This window comes from Corvus cornix, chromosome 1 (assembly GCF_000738735.6).
Source record: "Corvus cornix cornix isolate S_Up_H32 chromosome 1, ASM73873v5, whole genome shotgun sequence".
In the NCBI taxonomy this organism is placed as follows: Eukaryota; Metazoa; Chordata; class Aves; order Passeriformes; family Corvidae; genus Corvus; species Corvus cornix.
The window spans coordinates 51792703-51819821 of record NC_046332.1 but is presented as its reverse complement, the minus strand read 5'-3'; the positions used below and the strand labels follow the sequence as shown (position 1 = coordinate 51819821).

At 37.2% G+C, this 27119-nt stretch overlaps 1 long non-coding RNA gene across 1 annotated transcript in view; it reads left to right on the top strand.

Moving 5' to 3' along the window:
- Positions 1 to 20242, top strand: part of LOC104689933 — a 37744-nt gene extending 17502 nt beyond the window's left edge. Inside the window, exons 2-3 of the long non-coding RNA XR_751893.4 lie at positions 18360 to 18500; positions 19280 to 20242. This is a non-coding gene — a long non-coding RNA (uncharacterized LOC104689933). The remainder of the gene's footprint in view (positions 1 to 18359; positions 18501 to 19279) is intronic.
- The last annotated feature ends 6877 nt before the right edge of the window (positions 20243 to 27119 follow it).

Here is a 27119-nt window from a genome sequence, read left to right as displayed (position 1 = left end):
ATTAACCAAACAGTCTAGATAATGATGGAGTTAATTATATGATTATACACTTAGCTAAAGTAAAATAATGTAGCCTTCAGTTCACAGCATATGAGAATGTGACACATTGTCCACAAAAAAAATGTCCTTCTCAGGCTATTTATTCATTGGTCAGAAAAATCTGTAAATAAACTGTTGCTTAATGCACCAAATCTGCACCTTGTGCTATCCTGTGTTTCAGGTATAGTTTATGTAGGCTGAATTGAAAAATTACAGTTATAGCTTTTATCTGTCTTGCAGAACATATATTCCCACTTTGTAGACTCATTCTTTTTGCACAAAAACTCACAAGGCTCATAAATTAGACCCTTTGAAATAGAGAATATAGAGTTAAGAAACATTCAAGTTTAGAGCGTATTTAAGAGAGCCTGTAGCAACAAAGAGACAAAAGACTGCAAAATAGGCACCAGGCAGTCACTAGGACCCACATGGAATCTGGGGTTTGGGACTATTTTCAGTTGCTCATATTCTTGATCTCCTTTGCCGGCACAGCCATGGCGCAAAGCCCCAAGCCCAGCACCAGTTTGGAGAAAAAGGGTATATCAGGCTTGTACACTTATGGACACTACAGTTCCAGATAAGAAATAATCTGAAGTAGGAGTCTGATATGATGCTGGTGTTTACCATGCAGGGGTCTGTCTTTGTAATAACACAGTCATGTTGGCAGTAGAGAGCAGTAAGTCCTAGCAGGGCAATATTCACCTCTTTCTAAAGCAGACATTTGAAATAGGCCAGGTGAGTCACTCCTAGGAAATGCCCATTTTTCTCAAGTATGGGATATTGATGAGAGGATTGGCCCATATATAGATCCCTGCAACTAAAATAAGAAAAATAATCATAGTTTTCACACACTATTGTATATCATAGTCACAGTATGATATAGGAATTATAGGTGTTTCTCTGAAACCTAAAAGTTCCAGTTGGCATATTTCATATAATAGGGCTATAAAATACTGTCTGAAGACATCTCTATATCATCAGCACATCAGATACAAAGAAGACTCTACCTCCCTAGTTTAGCTTATTGAAAAATAAATCTAGGGGATTCTCTAGTTATCCAAAATTAAAGAGAAGCAAAGAACTTAGGTTATCTAATCAAGGAAGTAGGTCAAAATTTTCTCTAACTTAAAAGGAGAAAATAAACCATAATAAGACCATCCAACTAGAATAAACCTGATTTTCCTTACAGTTTTGTAAATTATGGAAATTAAGGAAAGACCAGAGAATCACTGAAAAATTACAGCTTTCTCCAAGACGCATCAATCATTGTCATTTCTTGCAAAGAAGCATCACACTGCCTCCCTTTTGGACTGCAAATTAAGAAAATGAATATAGAAACATGAATTCTGAATAAATTAAACCAGTGTGATGAATAACCCCATTTCTCCAGCTAAGAAAAGGAAAGTCTTCACAAAATGTTCTTCATTGCTATTATCAGTCCAATTCTTCTTGCCTTTCTGGTGGCAACAGAAGCTCAGTTTCACGGCTTTTAAAGATTCACCAGTAGTGACCCAGACCCAAAATAAGCATCACACCATTAGCAGTCACTCAGCAGACAGGGAGCAGGTGGAAGATGATTTAAGGGTTCAGACTCAGATCCTATAGAATAATCCTTAATTTCCCCTGAACTGCCTCAAAACTGCCTGTAGAAGTGTTTGGAAAGAGATTAGGAAGGATAGATACTTGCAGGATACCACCTTATTCATCCATGAAGGGACTTTTGTAAAGGCATTCCAAGAGTTGGAGAAGGTGGACAGCCAAGGAGTTTAGACCTAGAGTCAAAACAAAGGCTCAGCAATATGATGTACAGTTCCAGAATAAGACAAACATCTACAGAAAACTCATATTCATCTAACTCTACTATCCATCTGTGACTAAATCAACTTTAATAATTACTGGTTTGCATCAAAATATTCTCAAGCATATTTAATTTACTCCTGTGGACATAACCTGTGACTGTATCTGGGTGAGTCCCTTCCTTCTCTGGACTACATTTTTTGTATGTCAGTGCCTTACTCAGAAACTGCAGAGATGTTGCTCCATACATATACCTTTACATAAAGGCAAACCTGGACGCATACTTTGGATAAATCTAGTGATCACTGAAATAAATTTGTAAATTATTTCATAACCTATACATTATGAGATGACTAACAAAAAAAAAAAAGGTAGAAGTGACCAATTTAGAACAATGTTGTTCTAACTGGTAAACGTAAAATGTAAAACATCATACTGCATGTTTTCTTTGTAAAGGAATTTTTAGGGGAAAAAGGACTAAAAAAATAACACTTTCTTTATACTCTGCACCTACTGCTTAAAAAAAAGAAAGAGTAAAAATTCTGTTCTGAGGGGTAAAAGAGAGGAGTTGTAATTTTCATACTCTTAGTCATTTGATTCACATGAACAATGACCTCTCTACATGATTTTCTGTACTATATGACTCAGCTGTACAAAAGCATTAGTTCCAGCAGGAGATTTCCAAGCCAGCTATCTGTATTGACTCCCTGTCTTCCTTCAGTGCTAATGATGGGTTCTTAGGTATCTACTTTTTCACAGTAATTGTATTTTCCCATTTTAAATCAGAATATAATCCTTAAAAGATTTTTAAAAAAATAACTTTTCAGAAGATTTTGCACAAGGTAAAGTGTGACTAACAACTTGTGATAGTCATAATTAAAAGGGGTCAGCAAGTAAAAGTAGATGCTGTGTTCTGCAGTTTGCATGGTGTCCTTTCAGAAGAAAAACCTGAGGTGTAATATTTGTACTGTAGGCAATGCATTTTTTGGGAAAATGTATTGCAAGTTTATACATGGGAGAAAGCAGCTGTTGTGTGGCTGTGATTGACCAGCACACCTCCACAGTGGAGGAATGTTCAGATATGAGGCAAAAACCCCAATGAGCTCAGAAAAAAATGTATCATGAAGAATGCTAAGCTTATCTCAACACCAGGGAGAATGAAGGGTAATGTTCCTAGATAAGACAGCTGAACTGTTGGATCATCAGGTTCCCTGAGATAATTAACACACAATTATGTCTTCCTGAGCTACCCAGACCAGTGTGCCAGGGCTGGGAGGACATGTACCTGCTTCAGCCCAACATGAAGTATAAAATCTGATCAATTATTAGAACAGAATTGGAAGACAGCTTGGTATGGCTTTAATCCATACATGCCTTCCTAGGGACTGGGGATGTCAGCATCCTGACAGCGAGCACACAGAGCCTGGTAATGAGAAATGTGTTTGTTCTGTGATTCAAACAGTATGGAAATGCTATGTTATTTTTCTATTATGATTTCAGTACATTGCTGCATTCTTCTGTTAAATCAAAATCACAAATACACCAAATTAGTAGATTTCATAATAAACACTGAACCCTCCTCCTGGTCAGAGAGTATTGAATTCTGACTGGGACAAATGTGGAAATGCTTTTCTCAAGGTACGATCAAGACAAAAGTTAGATCTACTGTTGAAGTGGGTCAGATGAAATTTCAAATAACACGATCAGAATTAAGAACTTACAGAAAGCAAGGCATAAGGAACATACAGTACATGCCTAGTTCTCATCCCAAATTTTAAGCCACAAAAGGGATCAAGCCTGTCCCTGAACTCAGGAACATTCCCATGCTCTACTCTTTCATTGCTTAGCTGTAGACTGGCAGGGATACTCCCAAACAGAGAGCCAGTTCTAGAAAAGTAGACTATAAAAAAATCCCATGAAAAGTTTGTCAACAATGTCATAATAGAGGAAAAAAAAAAAAAGAAAAAAGAAGAAAAATAAGAAAAAGGGTTGCAGATAGGGACACAATGCATATTTGCCTCTGCAATTCAAAGTGATAACATGGACCACAATGTAAAAATAGCTTGTTTTCAAAACATAAAGAACATGCTTACAAGGATACTTTAAAGTGAATTGTTGGAGAAAATCAGTCACTGGGCAGTCAGTTTCTGGGTTTCTTTAGCTAGGTGTACACATTTTCTATATAAAGTGGGTTGTCTTTTTTTTTCTCTTAGGGGTGTCAGGTCTGGTTTTACAGTGGTTTTTAATTAAGAACTTGTTAGTCACTTCCTATTGTCAGTCATTTCCCTTTGTAGAAGTGTAAAGCAAAAGCAATTTGAGGTTCTCTCATTCACAGTCTTGGGCATCAAAGCTGGTGTATGAAGCCAGCTGAATTTATTTCATGTAGCACATCTCTTCCCGCAATTCAGTGAGCAAGCAAGCCACAGTGGAAACAAGGTGACTCATTATTGAAGGCAGCAAACTGAAGCACACTTTGACCAGATGAAATTAATGAGAGAGAAACCCATCTCAGTAATAAAGTGAAACTGATAACTGAAGGGCAGATAAAACCCTAAATTTTCTGATTTTTGTTCATCATGACATATATCACAAGGTGAATACATAAAGCAGAAGATAACAGTTTACATTCCACACTACAGTATGTGGGGTGGGATTAAGCCACACAAACCCTACTGTCATTTAGGCACTGTGGGGGGAGCCCGACAACTTCCACCTGAAGCTGGAGAAAGCTGTAAGCTGTCTGTAAATACCTGTCATCTTCAAGGTATCTTAAAGAGGACATCCAAGCCAGCACCAAAAGCTGATAGGACAAGTCAGGCTAGTCCTTATGTTCTTTACTGAAGTACCCGTGTTTGTGTGTTTCTCTGTGCACACGTGCACACAAATATGCACGTGCACATGTCTGTCACCCACAGCCAAAGGAGATAACATCTGTCTGTGCAGGTGTAGCTGTATGTGTGTGCAGCTTCCTTTACACAAGCACATCAATCCTCTGCATCCAGCAAACTGCCAGCTGAGTCCAGAACAAGGCTCTCTCCAGACTGTTGCAGCACTTACACCTTCGGTAGGATGGAGTCTTCCCATGGCAACTAATACACAAATGCTTCTTTAAAGTTACATAGTAAGCATTTTAGGACAAGAATATTCTCTTTTTATGCTTCAGCCTAGATGACCTGGTGTTCTAAAGGGGTTGGCAGGTTCTTCCAGAGAAGTGTCAAGCACCATCTGTTTCCAGAGACAAGTTCCCAGTCACCATTTCCCTGTTGTTGAAATACTGTCAATCATTTGCTAAGGTCTAAGATTTTTAATAGCACTGGAATATTTAAAGATCTTCAATTGCTTCTCTGCCAGAAAGCTTTTTTTTGCTTTTTTTTTAAACAGATAACTTTTGGCTAAGGAAAAATACACTTCTCATTACTGGACGTGTCTCATTACTGAACATAACTCCTTACTCATGAAAGATCACATTCTGAGTGTGTGAATGCAATGAGTGTGTGCATCAAATGAGAAGCATAAAGGGGTGCTCGGCTCCTTGCCACAGGTGCTGTATTGTGTTGATAGCAGCAGGGAGATGGCAATGATTAATCAAGTATGTCAGTTCCCTTCTCCTCTTTACTGGGAGTGAATTGGGCTCAGTCTCGCTGTTTTTTCCTGTCTCAGAGTGCTAGACAGTGTTCCTGGTTTGTTGAGAGACAGGAATTTAAAAAGCAAGGGAACTTGTTTTCTTTTGGGAAGCAGGACTGCACTTTCATAGAATGAGAAACAGAGTCAAGACTCTGCTTTTGAAGGGTGGGGGCTTTTTTCCTGAGGGGCAATCTCTTACTAAACACATACAGACTTACATGTAAACTAGTATATTCGGTTAATAATTTCAAATGAATACCACTTTCCTTTTAATAAAAACCCTGATGCACAGTCATACAATCAAATAGCCATACAATAATTATAAATATATCCCCATTTGATTTAGGAGGGATGATTTGTTCTTATTAGAGAGAAGCACTGTACAATAATTGGCATTTCTCTAAGGGTTATTTTCTATGTGAAAAGCCAATTAAAAAAACCTAAATGTGGAATGCAGTTTACATTTAAACTGACACTTTTATTCTACTTCAGTAAACTCTGATCTTAGTTGAAAAGAATTGGGTAATTATAATTTTTTACAGGACATGAGGAATGTTAAAAAATTTGGTTTGTACTGCAGGTTTCCTTGGATCAGCCATGTTGGATGGAGTTTATTTCAACTGTCTTTAGCCAGATAAGTGTTAGTCATTTAGTTTAACCTAATTTCCTTGGACTGCTTGGAGACAGATGGGCACCCACAAAAGACAGCTGAGCCAGCCTCAACCTTTCAGCACCTGTGGGATGAATTGTACTCTAACCATGTCTTGTGAGTAAGTATAAACAAGGCATAAATGGATATTTTAGAAGATATGTTCAAATTTTACATAACTGAAGTTATGCTACGAGAACCCCACTCTGTGTCTCAACGTGGCTCAGTTCTTTGTAGTACTGCAATTTCATAATTGCATTCATGTTTGTATTGAGTTTGCCTGACAAGATTTTGGTGGTGTGGGGTATCACACTGGTGGCTTCTGAGAGAAGCTGCCAGAAGCTTCCTTCATGCGCACAAAGCCAGTGACAGAGGGGTCCAAGACAGACCTGGTGCTGGCCAATCAGTCCATCAGAGACAGTGGTGTTCACTTATTTAAGCGGAGAGGGGAGAAATACCCTAAACCCCAGCTGGAGAGGAGAGTGAGCAGATTTGCTGGAGAAGGTTTGTTGACATGGACCTGTGACCCACACTGCAGAGGTCTGTTTCCTATGGAACAGACCCACACTGGAGCAGTTTCTGAAGAACTGCAGCCCATGGGAAGGACTCACAATGGAGAAGTTCATGGAAGACTCTTTTCTGCGGAAGAGACTTGATAGGGGAGCAAGGGAAGAGTGAAAGCAGGCCTCCTCCTGAGGATGAAGCAGTGGCAGAGACAAGCTGTAATGAACTGTAATGAACATTCCCCATCTCTCTGTACTGCTTGGTCTTTCCTCTGGCTGATAAAGGAGGACTAACTTTTCTAGTAATCTTTGAAAAAAAAAATTCTGTATTTCTAGAAATTTTCTAAAAATACCAACTGTACCTCAATACAATGTAAGACAGCAACTGGTAAAAATATTTTAAATGTCCACCTGTAAATTTTTAAAGAGTTGACTAAGGAGTTCTCTAGTTAATGAATACTACTTTTTAATAATTCTTGCAATATCAGAAAGGGGACTAAAGACTAAAAAGGGGTAATGATGCCCTCACAGTGTTGCTCAAACAAAGTAATTAAAAATAGACCACTTTGACCAGCATCAGTAAATACAGGAATGGCTGACAGTCTGTTAATGAACAATTAAGAAAATGATTAATGCTTCAGGAAAACCCGTTAGATCTTTTCCAAGTAGTTTGTTCTGTTAATGATCCCAGTTTCTCTAATAAAGGTAATGGATGGTGGTGTAACAAACCATCGCTTCTGTAATGATCATGACTCAATATTGCTTGACATTTTGATTAAGAACTAAAGTGATATGATATTAATATGATGCACCAAGATTGTATTAAAAATAGCGATGACGTATCTCAAAACTAATGAGAATCAGCCAGTGCATTTCTTAGGGACCACAAGGATCCACAGGAGTTGATTCTTAACTTTATGAAACATGCAGTTTTTTTCAACAACTTAGAATAAAGCCAAACAAAGCAAACTGCACAAGTTTGGTGATGGCAGATATTTTTGAAAAACAATAAATACAAAGGAGAGGATAAGTTCCCAATAAAAAAATTGATTACTTCATCTGCTGAGTGGAAGCAGACAGCAATGTTTTTTATTCCACCAGTGGAAGTTAAATATCGGGAAAATAGATGTTATTGAGAGAACAGGAGAACTTCTGTTGGTTGGCGATGGAGAGAACAACAGCCTCTTGAGAGGACTCTGGAGAGATGGAGGAGCAGCAGCTGAATCTCTTACAAGGTATCTGTAAGACCAATATACAACACCAAGTAGGATTTGTGTGACTACATTTCCTTTGTAGCGACAGAGCTGTGACTGTCACCATATCCACATAAGCTGGTCGCAATTTATGAGGGCTGTTTGACAATCTGGAAACTGAGAAATCAAAAGTCATGCCTTGTAATGGCATCCTGGAAGCTGAAGCTATTTAGAATATCAAAAACTCTAGAGTGATAAAGACCTCCCTTAAGTACCTATACTGAGAGTAAAACATGCGTAATGGGTACTTCAATCCAGTTGCCAAAGTTATAACTACATCCAACCCAAACTGAAAACTGGATTAGACAAATGAAGGGTAAAATAAAGGTGTAGCTTTACAGCTTTCAGCCTAGCTACTCATTAGAGGAGAATTTACAATAACTTCACTGAATTCTTAAAACTAGAATGTGGTACTCATTTTCAAAAGTGAAAGTCAACTAAAAATCTTGTGAAATGTCCTGGATTGTGTTATACACACCCAGTGTTCAGTTCTAGGAATTCTTAGTTGAGTTTTTTAAACAGCAGTGAATCAATGAAGCCGGCCAATGGATGCAGATACATTTATTCTTGAAAATGTTTCAAAATCTTAGCATCCAATGTTTAGTCACTTACCCAAGGCCATACAGAATGTGTGAAGCAGAATCAGAGACTAACTTGTGATCTGCAGTGCTCTCAATATACTATTCTTTCTCACTGTTTGGGGATCATTCTAATTCAACAGTATCACCATTCCAAAAATGATGTGTTCTGAAAATAAGCAACAGAAATACAAAAGCTTTTCTTTCTAATTCATTTTCAAATAACTTTTAAACTGATAAAACAGACTTCAATCCACATTGGGTCCTATGTATGATATAGTTAACTGAGTTGTAGAAGTTATTACTTGAAAATTAATTCATTTCATAACTTCAAAACCTTTAGTTTGCATGCTTTATAGCTCTAATTTTTGTTGCAGACTTGCTAAGACATCTTGCCATGCAAGCTATCCTATTTTGTGCAGTACTGAGTCTACCTAAATCTTCTGTGCAAAACTTTCCCTGCTATAGCAACAGCCAACACCTCAGTCTCCAAAGTGGCCCATGAAACCACACAGAGAAGCGCTCTTTATCTTTTATATATACTTTTTTTTTTTTTTTTTAGCTGTGTTCTTGGCACTATCTCTTTGTTTTAAATATAAAGGACTGTCATTCCTTGAAGGACAGCATGCCTTCATGTTTTATATTTGACTTGAACTCACACCCAGGCCTATGACAAATAAAAAATAAAAGAGAATTGCATGTAGAATCCAGAGTCGGAGTTTTGGACTAAACAGGACGGTACCCAAGATCCTTGTGGCATACCATGACATGCCCTATCAAACACATGGGCTTGGACAGATGGCTGGCACCACAGGAAACTGAGAAAAGTGTGCAAAGACAATAAAATAAATGTAAAATTGAGCTTTAATGCTTTGTTTCCTCAAGTCCACCTACACTTCAGATGCTCAAAAAATAAGGTCTCATACACCCTAATTATCTATCCGCCCAGATACAATCATGCATTTCACAGCATCTTTTTGGCACATTTTTTTTACCACAGCTTTACTCTTTTCATTTGTTTAAAAATGAGCCATTTTTTCCTAATTTAACCTGAATGAAAACTTGAAAGACAACTTAAGCCATTTAATCTAGGTGTTGAGGGTTTTTTTCTAACTTCCTAACAAGTTGCAGTTAGGAAAGAAAAAACAGTGGTAAAAGAGAAGAGTGGAACAGTAACATGTTTTTCAGGCATATTAAAATTCTCATCTGGTGCACTGGTAAAGGTGTAGGTGGCTGAAATCTGTTAGGTATGCAGTAACCTAGCAAGAAAGGGTTACTCAGTGTCTTTCTTCATGTGGTGCCAACATAATTGCTCAGCACTTTAAAACATTACCTCAAAACATCCCAGATATTTGTTAGTGTGGGTGTTTCCTTCCCCATAAAAGTGGGTTCAAATCAGAACCATTCATCCACAGGCTTCCTGACAAGGAAGCTGGAGACATGAGAATTCATGTGTTAGCCAGACTGCAAAAAAAATCTGGCTCCTTAGGATGGGTAATATGCAAAAGAAAGGTCCTTATTTTTCTCTATCCCAAACCCAATCTACTGACCAACTTTTTATTGTGGTCAGGAGGGCTTTCATAATTTAGGCCTTGTTTTTTGTTATGTCAATCTTGCACAGCATAATCAAAACCTACTGGCTTCATTTATTTTATCTTCAATCTAAGTTATTACATTGCAAAGGCATTACAGAAATATAAAACTCTTTGGGATCTGGGAACATTATTTGCAGTGCAGGAGACAGATTGTGAACATCCCATAGCAGAGTTCATATCAGTCCATTTTGCTTGTCAGGGATGTTTCTTCTTAAGTGTATTAGTCAAAAGAATACTTTCAAATGTTCCAAAAATAGTAAGTTCAACCAGGAGCAGAGACTTTGCATCCAGAACCATCACCTTTAACATTCTTTGAGTTGTGTTATCTGTAGAGTGTGTCAGCCCATCTTTTGCCCAGGAAGACCTCTTTATAACCACATTTTAGGAAGCACAGCATGCTATGTGAAATAGTGGCTATTCTGTCCTTTCACAGACATTTCTATACTGACAAGTAGCACTAGGTAAGGAGATTGAATATTGCTATCATGGAAGATATTTTGGGGGGTTTATTTGGTGCTGTCTTATTTTACCAGGTAAGAAATAGAATAACAGAAGTATTGTATAGTGCGTGTGCCTTTGCATCCACTGAGCACCTTTAACAACTGAGAATAGCAGCACCGAAAGAAAAATAAAAGAAAATAAAGTGTTATTTTGTCTGGGAAACCAAGTTTGAAGCAGTTCCAGGATCGCTTGCACTTGGAGGCTCTGATGTTAGGTGAGGGTGGGGCTTAGCCCCTCACTCAGACATGTTTTTCTCCATGCCTCAGTATTTTAAATCTGCCAGTCCTGGAATAATCTGTAGCTATCCCAGTGTCAAAACCCTGTCATTCTGTCAGACTTATAAGTTTAGGAACATACTGATTCCACAATTGTAAAGCAATTTCATTTCCAAAGCAAACGTGCCAAATTGCTTAACACAGATCTAGAAACACTGAAAACAAACATTTTTGTAGGGCAGTTCATTATGGATCCAGAAAAAAACACTTCCAACCTACATGCTAGAAAGTAAACATTTCAGGCTCAAAAGCTAGAATGTTCTGTCAAAACAGATTTAGTTTATTTTTTTTTCTCTACCGTCTCTAACTTTTTAAGCCATAAACATTGAATAAATTCACAACACTGTAAGCCAGGAGCATTTCTGCAGGGCAATCAATTTCTGGGGATATCTGTTTCAGTGGACAATATATAACTTGTAAGTAGATATTTGGAATAAGATTTGAATAGCTGAGACAATAAATCTCTTGCAGTTTTTAAAATTTTTTTGTATTTTGGTCAATTACACCTGTTTACCTTGAAATGTTGTAGGGGTTTTTTTGTTTTGTTTTTGTCTTTTTCTGCTGAATCTGAGAAGTCTGACATGCAACTAACAGTATTTGTGGTTTAAATATCTTCCTTATGCTAACACATTATCCGAACTGGAATAACGTACATCTCTATTCCAGCGAAAGGATCACTAATAAGTATTCAACATCTGAACAACAGAGTTTATGCAAGATTTGTTACAGAACCAGACTTCAAAGCGGCCTCCCTGCGTGCCAAATCTCCTAATGAAGAAAATTTTTCATGTTACTGTATACTGTACATGATCTAAAGCCCTGAATGCACTTCCAGAAGACTAGAAGAGAGTCAGCCATATCACGCGCTGTGTATAAAAATAGCAGTGCAAAATGACGAGTCCCTAACTCATAAGATACATGTGAATAGTTCTGACACAGCAGAAAGGACAACTTACTCTGGGTTTGTAACCTGACCTTTCTGCCACCCCAGTGAAGACAGATGTAATTGTCCCTGAAACTGTTCCTCTGACATGGAATTTTACAGTATATTTTTAAAGCTAAACAGCATGAATTTTGAAACTACACCCTCCACACTGTGGCATTTAAAGAGACATTTCAGGAGAGTCAATATGCATGGTTAAGGCAGCAGGGGGATCTGAGGAGCAAAGATGTTCAGCTGCCCCACTGTCAGTAACCACCACTCTTCAAAAGCCAGACCTGGAGTGGTCTTAGAAAGCCCACTGCACTTCTGTACTGGTTTATCTAGATTCCATACTCTCATTGGATCTCTTCCCTATCTTTATATTGTTCCAGAGCAGGTTTTTATTCCCAGATTATTTTAACAACTACAGAACTCAGAGCAGATTTTTATTCACAGGTTATTTTAACAGTACTCCGAAAGTGCCATTTGCCTCAGTACAATCATCCATTGCAAAGCAATGCAATCAGGACTTGGCTATTCTTTTTATTTTAAGCTGACAAAGGCTTGTCCTAGCAGTGGTCTCCTTTCCACTGAATTACATCTTCCTGTATCTCAGTGACCATTTTTATGCCAGCATTTGAGATTTTTTGTTTTGTTTTGTCTGGAAATGGTATAGCCAGCAGAGATTTATTAATTATAAGTTTTAACTGGCCCTCCTGACAATGCCTAAATGGTTAACTCAATTCCTTGTGAAAATACAAGTTCAAGAAATGAACTCAGAAAAGTGGAATCTCTAGATTTTTTAGAAGCCAAAAGTTTATACATTCAGGTCTCAGAACAGGCTCAAATTATCAAAGTAACCTTAAGATGTTTTATTATTGCATATTGTTCTCATGTACAAAATAAGTCACTTCTTGAAAAAAAAAATTTGGAAAGTTTTTGAACCTGAGAGTATAAAAGAAGTTTCCTATGTGTACAAGGGGACAAAAGGTGTTACAAGTTTGAACACTAGAACAAGAAAAGTCTATCAGGTAATATGCATGATGGTGATCTCTTCCCTAAAACCTAGGCTCAATATCTGCAAGTTTTTCTTTTCCTAGTTACTTTTTACATGCATTAGTACAATGGTCTTATTACTGGCTTTCACAACAACAGGTCATGGTGACTGGAATACCAGGAAAAATGAAGATAAGTAATATAGAAAATACATTGTTCTAATGTTTGCATCCCCAGATTGGTACTCCCTTTCTTTTTTAATTATTGCTACACAGAAAGTGCCATTTTCTGGGTCTTGATATTGCATGTGCTTTAAGAAACATTGATTTATAATTAAAATATCAGCTAAGAAAGAGTTTATAACTTCTGACTGTTTAAAGTTGAGTCTAGGAGAACTTTTAAGTTTGAACTCTGCTGTTCCTGTTGCACTGGATGACAGCTGAACTCTGCTAACAAATCTAAAATTAAACACAAATGGAAACAAACATTTCAAAGAAAGCTTCCATTTCTGACATGCCATGCCAAGGACTGCTACAAAGGTATTTTCCAGTACAAACGGATGTAAACTTTCTTAATGTGCTGCTTTTTTTTAGGTGATTTTTTTCCTCCAGAAAATGCTGACTTATTTGGCTGCCCATGTGGTTGCAGCTGGCAGCTGAGCAACCAGCCTGGGCAGAGCCTGTGCTCCAGACACCAGGCAGGTTCTTGGTCTTCATAGCAGTTTTTCTCTGTGACATCGCTCTTCCATGTGACAGCTCTTCTGCCATGGAGGGCCATGCAATGCTATGCCACCACTGCCTGCCTCCTCACCACCCCATAAAGCAGAAATTATCTTTCTAACATTTGTCTAGGCAATGAAGAGTGACCCTCTGGACATGGTAATATGAACAGAGTGATGATCCAATTTGGACGCAGATTTTCAAGGCTTTTCTTCCTACTGGAACAGCTGTAGATGCTGCCCAAGGAGGCAAACCTTATGTACTCTCTCCACCAGCAGAGTGTAACACAGACACACACCAACTGGCCATAATTTCTGTATCTCTCACCAAAACAATGCTTTTTCCAGTAAAAAAATAACAAACTCCAAACTGACACATCCAAATGTGGTTTAGGATATTTTCCATTGCATTTTCTAGCTGTGTGTAAGTAATTTTCTAAAATAATGTCCCGTTTTGAAATATGAATTTGAAACTCTTTGACTATGAAAATTAAAAAATTTTTTTGCTAAAAAAAAGTTATTTATTGTTTAAATTCCATTCAAATTTGAAATTTATTGATAGAGAATGTTGAAACCCTATCCTCAAAGTTTGTGTTGTTTTAGTAAACAGCATTCATGTAGATTACAATGAAAAATACACTGTCATGAGAATATATGCACTACCAGACAACTTAAATAGAGAGAGAAAAGAAGAGGATTTTGAATTTCTGAAAATAAAACACATATTTTGTGCAAAGTTCTTCTGTACTCTTCAGAAACATCCTGGGTTGTATCTTCTAAGATACCAGTTTTAAATTATAGAGTGAGAATTTTGAAAAGCAACAAGTTTGAGAATGTTTAGGAATCATAGAAGCATTTATAATGGAATTTCAAATAATTTCTTTTTTTTAATGGCATTCCTGTGGAGTCAAAAATCTCTTTAGGCTGCAATACAATCTCTGTAGTTTTGCTCAGATGGTTCTAGAAATTTAATTAACTAAAAAAACCCTCAGAAATACAACACAATACAAATAAGGAAACCAGAAGGAGTGAGAATGTCAGAAACAGAGTAACTACCATATTTCTAGGTGTCTTGAAAAATAAAAAGACCCCTTGAAGGAAAAAGGCTACTTCTTTCAAGGTGATGATTTGCTGATTTTTAGACCAGTATAATTTGAAGCTAAGGAAGAAATGGGAGAGAACTGTATTTCTGGCTCATGGGAAATTATCAGTTGGCTTTATTTTTTACCTTCTTTACACTAGAACAAGACCAAAGTAACCATCATGCCTTTTGAAACAAAATTCTGATGGAAAAAATAAAAGTCCCCACTTTGGTCTGATAGCACTTTCTGCCCCTCCCTCATTTAAACTTTCTCACTACAAATTAATTTTTTAAAAAACACTCTTCCAGTCTGAATCTTTCATAATGCTCACGTCCCTCAGATCCCTCCATCCAGTGATTCAAGGTGAATGTTGCCTCCTTCAAATTGATGCTGGAGAAGAAAGATCCTTTGGTAACTTGGATGGAAAGAAGACAGAGAAAAGATCAAAAGGGAAGGACAGACAATAAATAGAAATTTTCAGCAACTATTTCCAGAAGATTACACAGTCTTTATCTTTGCTGCTGGTGGAACAAACCAAAGTTTTTCACCCTTCTCAAAAACGCTTTCTACAGAATGATTTGAAATGAAGAAAAAGGTGTTTTCAAATTCTCAATTTATATTAACCTCGCAAACACCTTCAAAATGAATCTGGTGCTTTTCCTAGTAATCTATCACCCCTACATAACTGCCTGTAATAAATATTAGCAAAACGTTTCTTCACTGAAGTACTCTGGATATTTGTGTGCTTGCTGTGCTCTAACTTTTATTCTTTGAAATACAAGTGCTTCATGACAAAAATCAGGCTCACAAGCTTGTCAGTAGCTCACAGTGTATTGTGTCCTCTGTACACAATAACTGGCTCTGTAAAACCTTCCAGAAAAAGAGGGGTTTTTTTGCTTTTTGCTTTTTCAGCACTCCATGATGTCTTCTTTATCTCTTCTGTCTTCTCCAAGGTATAAAGGCACACAAAACTGAGAGCCTTTAGGATCTCTGCCTATTCTTTAAGGAGTAACTTCCCCTGAATTGCACAGTGTGGAAACAGCAAAATTTCAGTCCAGGGCATCCTGCTGTTTTTGTGCTATCTTCCTCCCATATGATCTACCCCAGTCCTCAGCTCCACACTCTGCCAACACCACCTTGGCTTGTGGCACCACTCAAAGAGGAAGCAGGGGTTGCTGCCTATAATTCTGATTTCTGAAGACGGTCCCCCTCCTCCCTATCCCTTTCCTATAATGGAAGAAACATCTGGGGATATAAAAGTTGTGGGGCCCTACTGCTACTGCCTCTCATCACCACAGGCCAGCACTGCCTCAGAGTTGTTCCTAGGTGGGTATTTGACTGTGAAGTTGCAACCCAGCAGTGCTTCAGTAGGGATCAATAGCTGGGGTTTTCCCAGGAATTTTATTCTGCAGTGTAGAGAAATATAGGCCTAAAGCCACAGCAGAGGCCTTGAGAAGTGGAGATGCAGGATATGTCATGGGGTATGGGAATGGGATGGTAAGAGATGGGGCCATGGCTGGCACTAGAGACCTTATGGCCATAAACACCCCGCCAGTGGTCACTAACGGGAACATAGGACTGGATTTCAAGTAAAGGGTGTTACACGGAGAACAAAGAAGTAGTAGCTAAAAAACTCATGTGAGACAGAGAGCTGCAGACCAGGCAAGAAAGATCATGGTGTAAAAGTGTATTACCAGACATACAAATATGACCCTGTATGGATCCTAGAGTGAGGTAGAAGAAACCTGGGCTTCCTCTTCTTCTCATCAAGGGCTCTAGATGCTGACAATTTCCTGTAACATCCTCACTGCCAAGACCAGGGTGAGACCAGCAAGTTTATGACCCTGAGGAGCAGAGGAAGAGTGAGCAGAAAATCAGGAAAAGGCATAGAAAATAAGAAGTGTTTTCACGATGAGTTTAACTGAATTATTATAATTACTGGAACTCTTTTGGCATAGGTGTATTCTTTTTCTTTCTGCCACTGTTACTCCTGAATTAGCAATGATCTTTGAATCAGACTGTAATAAAATGTAATAATTTTAAATATATTAACAATTAACTTTTGAGTTTATATATAAGGTGTATTTCCTCTTTTCCCAAACAACAACAACAAAAAAATTACTGTAATTCTGGGTCCATATCCCAATAAAGTGACTAAAGTAGAATCACAGTGTAGCAGGGGGGGTCCCGGGAGCAGGGGAATCCAGCCAGAGTCACGATACGAACACTGATACGATTTGAGCATCGTGCTCCAGATTTATTATTCAGTTACACCAAGTTATACTTTTTCCAAAGTTCACGCCCCTTTCCCATGAGAAAGCCTCTAAGCAGCGGGGGAGCTGACCAGTGTATACCTTTTCCCAAGGCTGTTCAAGGCTGCCAGCTAGCAGGTGCCTTGCAAGCCTGCTTTCAGCCTGAGGCCCCATCAGGGTTACTTCTGCAACAGTCCTGGGATGCCCAAGCCCTCCTGGGGTATCCTATATTCCACAAGGAATCCTTCTACATCATAGAATCATAGAATAAGCTGACTTGGAAGGGAACCATCACGATCATTGAGTCCAACTCCTGGCCCTGCACAGGACACCTCAAGAGTCACACCCTGTGCCTGAGAGCAGTGTCCAATGATCCTTGAATTCTGTCAGGCTTGATGCTGTGACCACTCCTCTGGGGGAGACAGTTCCAGTGTTCAACCACCCTCTGGGTGAAGAACCTTTTCCAGATATCCAACCCAAACGTCCCCTGACTCAGCTTCATGACATTAAGCTACTAAAAATAAGTACTTAGTAAGGTTTTTGCTAATGATACCAGTAAATTTGTGGTTGTCAGAATAACAAACACTGTTTGTAATATCCATACAGGGGCAGGCCACTTACACAAATTCCTAAACATTTTCCTTTGACCTTGTTCCTGAATAGTACCTGCTGAAAAAATGACAGAACTAGAAAAAATGAGCAAAACATATGGTTATATAGAGCTGTGCATGAAGCTGTCTGCTCTTTTGCCTTCTGTTGAAACAGTCTCAGGTGACATTAAAAATCAAAGAATCTCTTTTAGCTTAAAGAACTACAAGACATGAGCAGTGAATTGAGCTCATTCCTGGATTTCCATGCCTACTTGGATGGAGTGATTTTATTTTCATCGAGAAGACTTTCAGAACCTGTATTTTGAGTTTTGTTAATCTTAAAATATTCAGGGTTTAAAGTTAACAGAAAGGCTGTAATTTAAAATGCTAGTGTTTCTTGAGTATATATAGACTCAAACAAAATGGTAAAATATATCAAAAGAATTAGGTTTACAGGCTATAATCCATTACCTCTTAGTCATCATCTACCATAACCAAAGGCAATTTGTTAATGTCAGAAAAAACCTGGCATTTCTGTGTAAAAGTGATCATACTGCTCAAACAATAGGAAACAAAGGAAACAAAGACAATGTTTCTTTCCTTGGTCACTATCAAAGGAGAAACAAAAAGGCTACATAAGGTTAATGTGGGTCTGCAAGGGACACAGCACACCAGTGGATGCCAAAAGTGGCGTTCAGCATTTATTCTATAGGCCTATGAGACAAGACACCACCAGAAATTCAGGAAAACCAGTCCAGCTGCAAATGAGTTACGCTTGCTGATTCTCTGAGCCTTTGTGTTTTCAGTCTGGATTGCTGCAGGACCATTACTTTAGATGCCATTATGACACTGAAAATTCATGCTGCAGAAGTGATCAAGTGATCTTCACTATGCTCCCTCTGTTAAGATGTTCTTTACAAGGCTAATTTTCTTACCTCCATTCCTTTTTGGCTATTCTGTCTCTGATTAAACCTAAATCTTACAGGTGTAAAGGACAGACACATTTCCAATGAGAAAAAAACAAACCCAGTCTCAGAAGATATGATTTTCACACCAGCTCAAATCAGTACTCATAAGTTTTACAAGTTCCTGTGAACAACTGCAGATCTTCTATTCTCACAGAAAGGTAAAAACCAAATCAAGTTTTAGATTTTGAATTAGATCTTACTTCAATAAATGTAGGGGGAAGTTTAGGCATGTTGGCAGCCTATTTGTCAGAATACATATGAGGACATGTAAGCAAAGGCAATTATTTGTTCTGTTTCCTATGTCATTCCTTGAGCTGGGGAAGGAAACACCTTCAGAAAGAAAACATGAGGGGCAGTCCACTCAAAGATTGGTGCTGGAAGGAAACCACCACCTTTTTTTGCACTGAAGAGAATGTTACAACTGGTATTTCTCAAAATAAACCTCAACCTCTGGGCCTTTAAAATAAAATTTAAAAGAAGCTCATTCTGTTCTGCTTAAATAGGTAAACTGCATTTTGACCATCTACCACTGTTCCAACATTGTTTTGCTCATAGGCTCACTGTTTGGCTAAGCTGATGAATGGCCATTAGAATACATGACTATTTCAAGGCCTATTATGGCTCTAACTTGGCATATTTTATAGGAATTGGTCATCTTCCTTTCATTGCCTCATACATCATCTTCTCTAGACTTCTCCAGGAGCCAAATAAATTCACCATAATGTGAGAAAGGATTTATTTTCAGTCTGAAAAGGATTTCTTTTCCTAAATATAATGGATTAGCTTTGCTCCAAATCTATTCTGTCATCTAGCTGAATTTGTTGGATGGAAAAGAAAATCAAAGATTAAATGCATTTGAGCTGCTGTAGAGACATCAGGAAAGATGTTTTTTATGGTCAAAGTGAATAACCTCTGGTTTTCCCTTTTTCTTTTTCAGGAATAATACTATACAGTAAAGGGACGCTGTGGGGTGAAGCAGAGCAGTACCATATTGGTAGAAATGTTTTTGCTTTTGATAAATACAGTAGGAAATCATGTAATGTTATGAACATTACCCTGTGAATAAAGCTCACAAAACACCTTGCCTAGCTTCAAAGACTTTGTACATTGTAGAAAGCTGTGAAAGACATGAAGACTTTCTGATTGCAGCACATTTGTTCTAAAGAAGAGACAATATTTCATCGATTTAAGGAGTTTGGGGTGGTTTTATTTGTTTGGTTCTGTTTTGGCTTGGTTTCCTGTTTGTTGTTGTTGTTTGTGTGTTTTAATTTGGTTTGGTTTGGTTTTTTTCATTTCAAACTCTAAGATGGGACTTTGTGACAAAAAATCTTGTTTATTTTTCTGACTGCATTGGTTAGTCTAATAAAAAAATCTCTTCTGTGAAAATTTTGGTGGATATAAATACTGAAGGTTACTGATACATGCATCAAAACTACATTTAGGCAACCCAATAAATAATCAATACATTGAGCTAAGCTGATATAGTCCTATTTACCATTTTTTACCTCTAGTTTTAAATAGAGTGCTACAATGCAATCAAAAATGCTGATTAATAACAAAATCTGATATAAATTATCATTTTACAGAGAATAATTGTTCCCATATTACTCATTTTCAGACATGAAGACAATCTGCCGTACGGCTAAACTACAATCTTTGATTTTACACTGTTTAAGAATAAACTGTATTCTGAATCAGTCTTTTTTAATCCTTCATATCTAATTGAAGATCAAAAAGTCTGATAAATAATCTTTTAATGTTAAATTTATTCACAAAGATAAATAACTGTTCTGCTTCTTCATCTGTCAGGAAGTGAGAAAATAAATCTGATCTAACCATGAACAATTTGAATTATTTGCATATTTGGAAAACTATTAAACTTAGAGGAATTGATTTATTTGCACAGTGAAAAGCAAATATTTATATTCCTTTTAGAAGCATGGATCATTTTTATTCCAGAACGTAAGAGTTTGCCATTGAAATCAGCAGTAAAAAGTTATTGAAAAGACTCATTTTGAGAGAAAAAGTATTTCTAATGTCACTGTATTGTAAAATGTAAGTCATCATGTTTTAACTAAACTTAAAGGTAACTGTGGTACAAAACCAGGTCAACCTCTGAAATCAGATTGCACGATATTATGGATGCATGAAAATGAGTTTGAGGCGTTAATAATTACATTTGGAAACAAAATAGTTACATGCTGTAATTATAGTGTTAAAATACTGACTTCCTTCAAATGTCCATAAAGGAGAAGAAAGCACATGTTTTCAGAAGGTTTTTTAAACATTATTATGTCTAGTGTTGTCTAATTTGATTAAGGGCTCCATTCTGCTAACCTTCCTCATGTTAATTTATTTAGTGTAAGGGACTCTTCCAAGACTGAACCTTTCAGCCTGGCTGAAAGAATTAGTTTACGTTTTGCAGAGCATTATTATCTAATTGTGTATTTGTCTGTATTGCTGTTTAATATGAAAACAATGCATTTTTCCATGCTTTTTTTTGTTTTTTACATTTTTTACCTTATATTGTATTTTTAGTCATCATTTTGGTGCCTTATATTAACATTTAAAATGAGAGTATTATAGCTATCTGAAAAATAAATTAAGTGCAAATGGAAATTCAGATAAATCCAGCTAGAAGCTATATTCAAGCTATGCAAGAGATTGCAAATAAATTTAAATCATGGCCATATAATAGAAGTGAGAGCCTTTCCTAGTTTTATTGTGCATGTTCTGATAACATCTCACATCTCAGTCTCGGAGGAGGAGCCATCCCATTATTTACTGTAGTCACAGGCCACGATTCCAGTGTATGTTGCCATATGCATCAGTCAGTAAGTACAAGAGCAATCTAATTGACTAGCAGGAGATACTCCATTTCCTTGTGGCAGAACTTAATGTTCTAGCATAAAACCAGCTTACAAGACAAATTCAGCGTTGAATCTGGATGACACCAACTTCCCACAGATAGGAAAGCATACGAGCCAGTGAAATTCAGGATTAAGACTACTGAATGCACTGAATTCAGAGCTATCATGCTATACATTGTAGTTCATAGTATTGAACATTATCATAGTAATGGTATATTGCACTGTGATAACACAGCACACTGTTTAGAGAATGCATCTAAACAATAAATTTCCTTAAAGCTCTGGAAAAAAATCTCTAAAGAATGAAGAAAAGACTAGAAGTGTTTTCCCCACATCACAGTCTGTCTCTTACAAGCACCATTCCAGCCTACACACCAGCTTGTTGAGCTTTTGCCCTTCTGATATCTAAGTAAAACATTTCTCATCATTTGTAGGAGAGTGACTCTCATTCTTTACAGGCAGTGGCAGAAATAAGAAGTGGGGATGTGCAGAGGCAGAGAGAAGAAGGCCCAAATTTGACTCATTCCTGGTAACTACTGTTGGTACTTATACCTGGTACTGCACCCACTTCATCCTCCAAGTGCTTCTTTCAACAGATTTTCATCATTGAGTCAACTTTCTTAGGAAGTTTTCTAACCAGAGGCTGAAATGAGACATCAATTTACTACTACACTCTCAGCCCCCTCCTCTGAGAGGAATTTCTCTCAATGGCTTCTCCTTGAAACAGGTGGGTACCAACACATATGTGCTGGGTAAGTGTATCACTAAATCTTCCTTCCCCTTCCTTCCCCATCTGTTAACAGATAGGCAGGCAACCAAGAAACTGAACTAAACTTAATGGGACATGGTTGGTTACCTTTTTAACTGGATTGACCCTGAAAAAATGAGCCTGTATGTTGTGAAAAAATTATGACAAGCTATGTGACCTAACTTAACCTCTGTTGATGTTCAAGTGCATCCATGTGGAGCAGCTGTCCTGCTTTTACATGTCATTTCCTTACAACATTTCCCTCCAACCTGTTTTGCTAGAACTTTCAGCTTTACTGATTGGCTAGGTTCTATGTGAACCCTGTCAGTAGGAGACTGCCCTGACTAAATCTTTGTTCAGGAAAAATTAAATGAGACTGAGATAGTGCCAACTGGTATGGGATGCGATCAAAGCAGGGAGCAGGCTGACTTCTGCCCCAGTAGGGTGACCTGAGACAATGTGCAAACTCACACTCCAGCCCTGCTTGCTTTACCATGTTCATACACTCAGGAATTTCTTTCAGCGTTTTCTGTTCTAAGATTTCTGGTGATAAAACAGTGATTGAACAAAAGCTGTATCCATCAGGTTTGGGGTGACTGTTTAAAGCTGTATGGGAGGAAGAGATAGAAGAAAGGAAAGAAGGAAGGAAAACCAAGCCCTGAACACCAACAAATCTAAAGGTAAAGGCAATTACGTGGGATGCAGAATTCCACAACCACAGAGGTCTGACCACTCAAGACTCAGTTTGTATCTACTTCTTTCTGGAAAATTTGGAGATAAACATTTTTTTTTTTTTTTTTTTTTTTGTAACTGGATGAGAAATGGGAATGTTTTTAAAGTCTTGAAAGTTTAAATGGGCTGAGAAATACAACTGTCTGTGTTCAATAATTTGCCCAGCACAGGGCCATTGACATATGAGTATTGTCTTAGAAAATATCTTCCTGAAACCTTTTAAGGCCATTCCTTTAATTTTAAAGTTGTAAAACCCCTTGGTTTTATCTCCCAACTCAGATGTGAACAGTGCTTTTAAATTCAGAACCAGGCCAGTTTGAAACATTTTGTTCTCATAGTCAGGAGGGACTAAATTTAAAAGTGCTAGTAAGCCAACACCTGCTGCAAATAAAAGAGAGGCTCAACTTCATGCTCAAATTTATTTTTCACTGCATATGGGAGATGTGACAAATCTGCAATAGGCTGCTCAACAGCTTCAAGGGGAAAACACAGATAAGCAACAATGTTAGGAGAAAACAGTATCATGATATGGAAAGAGTAATTCTTTCAATGGATTATTGCTGAAGGTCAGTCTAAATTTGTAAGCATTTTGAGAAGGAATTTCTTTCTGCACAGCCAAATTAAATTGTAGAAATAAAGAGTCTAAATCTGCTTCAGAAAAACTGAATGTAGAGAAAGAAAAATCAAGAGGCTATAGCAATGTGTTTAATCCAGAGACACAGCTGATGAGATCAGACTTTTATTTGTACTTCTCAGAAACGGCAAGGGATAATGAATCATTACATTTGTCTTCTGCCAATGAAATGTACGTTTACTTCTATTGTATGCCCCGAATAAGATTTTAAAGCATTGTGTATGTTTTCCTGTTTTTCTCCTTGCAAGAGTGAATGTCTCATTGAGAGGACTGACTCCTTGTGTCAATAATAGGCAGAAAAATGTATTTTGCTTTAGATATAATTTGAAATGTCACTGTTAAAAAAAAAGATTTTTCCATCCTCAATCATTTAAGCTTTTCTGTAGGTTATTTTATTTTTTTTGCATATTGTTGTATACAAGGCTCCTACAGAGTGTCACAGTCCAAAAAAAGAAAGTCTGAATAACAAATCCAGCTGCATGCAATCACACTGCTTTATTATCCTTCCTAGATCCCTCCCCGAAATACTCTCTGCCAATATGTCTGCCAAAATGAGAAAATCTAGTCAACAGGTTTTCTATAATCACTTTCATCATACTGATGAGTTAACACTTAATCATTCTTGTATTCTCCATATTAATTTAATTCATCTACCTCTGTTCAGGAAGCCATACTCCAGTTAATTTTAATACAGGCATGATAACACAGACATCAGTGAAATCTCTAGGAGCATAGCAAGGATCCTGGATATATGCCTACACTGCTAGTGTGTGCTGAAATCAATAGTCACCATCATTATTACTATTGTTTTGAATGCTAATTGTATTTAGGTGGACACTGTTATGACAAAATGCAATATAATTACAGGTTTTGCTCCACTGTGAATAAAATCTCTGAGTCAGTCTTCAAGACAGAGGTAATCAATTCCTTAGACATCAGTAGAGAATCTAGTTTTGACCTCCAGGAATCACAATACTACTACTACTAGTGTCACTGCTACTACTAAGAAGTAGATGAAGAAGTTTAAAATCTCAAACCCACAATCTAATAAGGAGTCAAGAAAGGTAGTAATATAAATCCACTCCAAGGGCACCAGGGTAGTGCTATCAGACTGGAGGGAAATTATCAGTACAGCTTTTCATTTTATTACCGTCTCCTGACAGTAGTTTCAGAAACACCTGGAGTTGTCTCTGACAAGGAAGTTTCTAGACGGAATTTTTTTAACCAGTATGGGAAATAAAATATATTATTTTTTTTACTGCTATTTTAACAATGTCCTTGATAATATGCAAATTACACAGTTTGCAGACATAAAAAAGCAAAGCACATACAGACACATCTGTCCTTTCTTTGCTTCCTTGCTACTTACACTTTGCAGACGTGTAGTTAATGATCCTGTGGCACCAATTTTAAATTATAAGGCTCTTTCTTTGTTGGGAGCTGTTCTTCGTCATTATTATTCTCTTTTGTGGAGGTCGCCAAATAAAACAGATACTTGGTTTATAACTGAAGTGCTGAAGTGTTACTTAAGGTACTAGAAACTTAGAGTATTCCCCATCAAATTAAGGAAAGCCAGACCACGACACTCCTATTTCACATATTAAGTCCAAGAGGGACTTTTTATCTTCGCTGTCATTTTCCACCAATAATTTTGCTATGGTTTATTTTTTATAAGGTTTCTAAAATCAGGCTTAGACACAGCTCCTCAGTTAGAGCATATTCACAGATCCCCTCTAATGGAATTTCACCGTATTTTCAACGCAATTTAATCAGACACATTTTAGGTGCATATTTCACAGTGTTATTATAAATAGACAAACATACTGGCTTCACAGGGTCATTCAGACACTCTTGGCATTGGCTCTGACTGTAATTTTGCTTTATGGGAGCTGTTGCACAGTTTGGAGATTTAAACATTATACTTCTCCTCCTGACTTCTAAAACTCATGGCTATCAATATGAAGGACTAACTCAAATGGAAAAATCACCTCTCAGCTACCTACAGAAATATCAGCTTCCACATTCTTCTTTGTAATGCCTGGATTTCAACTTGGATGACAATGACATGCTATCTAAACATTATTCCCATACCTTCTAAAAAGTATCATTAGAGCTGGCTTACAAAAGCTGCTATATATTTGGGCTTCATTCATTCCTGTGTGAATAAATAAAACATTCAAATGTAGATTTTTTTTTATCAGATATTGATGACAGCTTTTTTTTCCCCCTCATAACAACTGTTTATGTTTAACTGGGAAAACAAGTGATGAAAATACTTTAAAATTTGAAAACAGACTTTTTTTACAGAAAGACTGTGACAGCTTTTACCCCAGACTGATAGTAAAAGCAGTTCACATGCTTTCTGTTATTGCCATCCTCCATATGACAGATTCCCTGGCTAGAATACATTTTTCTGCAATGCACTATTGCCTCCTGCTCCTGGGACTTCTATCTTTAGTGAATCATAGAAGGCTGAGTCTGACTGGGGAGTGCAACCAGAAGGAGAAAGTAGTGATAGCAGGAAATCACACTAAAAATTCTATGAAGCATTTCTAAATGGAAATATATGTTTTCAGTGAGTTTACACGAGATTCCTACATGTAGATCTCCAGTTTTTTAATTAAAACTTATCATGGAAGCGTGTCTGGTTTTAGGAAAAATACACTTAATCAACATTCAATTTCCACTAGGAAGATGTAGAGTTTGGTTACTCTGGTTTGTTTTTCAACCACAAAATGTAGATGTAGAATTCAAGGAGAAAACAGGGCAGAATTGCTTTGAAATCTGCTGAACTCTACAGAGTACTTTTATAGAGGCAGAACAAGCATAAACAATTCTTTTTCACACTTAACTTTCCATGGCAACTTATTTCCCATACATTCTACATCCTCAGTGGTGCTCCCACAAATCCTAGAGGGCATGAAATCCCTTCTTTAGCTTCTTCACTATTCTAAGAGAGATAGGATCTTGGAGGTTTTTAGGGTCATAATTTTCAAGTAATCAGAATTGATAAAACCCCCAAGGCTTATTTAAAAGACTTGCAAGAGATGTTCCATATCAATGCTTTCTACTTTCTCCCCCAAAAAATTTAGAAAAGACATTTTTAAAATGAACTTTGAAACAATTTGATTTAAGGAAGGTATTTTTAGACTCAAACTGTATGATCTTCATTGTTCTATTGATTTAAGGAAACATTTGCACACTGTTTTGTCATTAATTTGAAAATATCAGATTGCTAATTGTAGCCAATATTATGGAATTCATACTTATTCGAGTGATGAGTTCACAAAAAGTATTATACCCCTGCTTTTCTAACTGCAATTCTTACCACTGTTGCTTATTTCTCTGACTGTTAGAACACTGAATTCTCTATTAACTAGTGCAATATAAGCATTTTTACAGAGTAGTGCAAAAGCTAATCAGTAATGTAATCCTGGATCTACTTCAAGAACATTTTTTCAGTAAAAAAGTCTGTTAATCTCTGTGGTCTTTGTATCAGACTCTACAGAAAGTATAGTATTGTAGATTTTCCTAGCACAAAAGTAATAGGAAAAAAAAAAACTTATTTTAATAAAATTCTTGTATTCAAAAGCTTTATAAATACATACTTTTTATTTCAGGATAGGATGGTAGTTGATTGCACCTGAAAGACAGGGGGCTAAAATACTCATGACCATCAACACCTGCCACAATATGAGCTAAAACCTTCTCAAAAGGGTTGGACAAGACCCTTCATACAGAAGGTGGAAAAATGAATCAGGCTTTTGCTGATTCGAGGAAGTGATTAAGAATA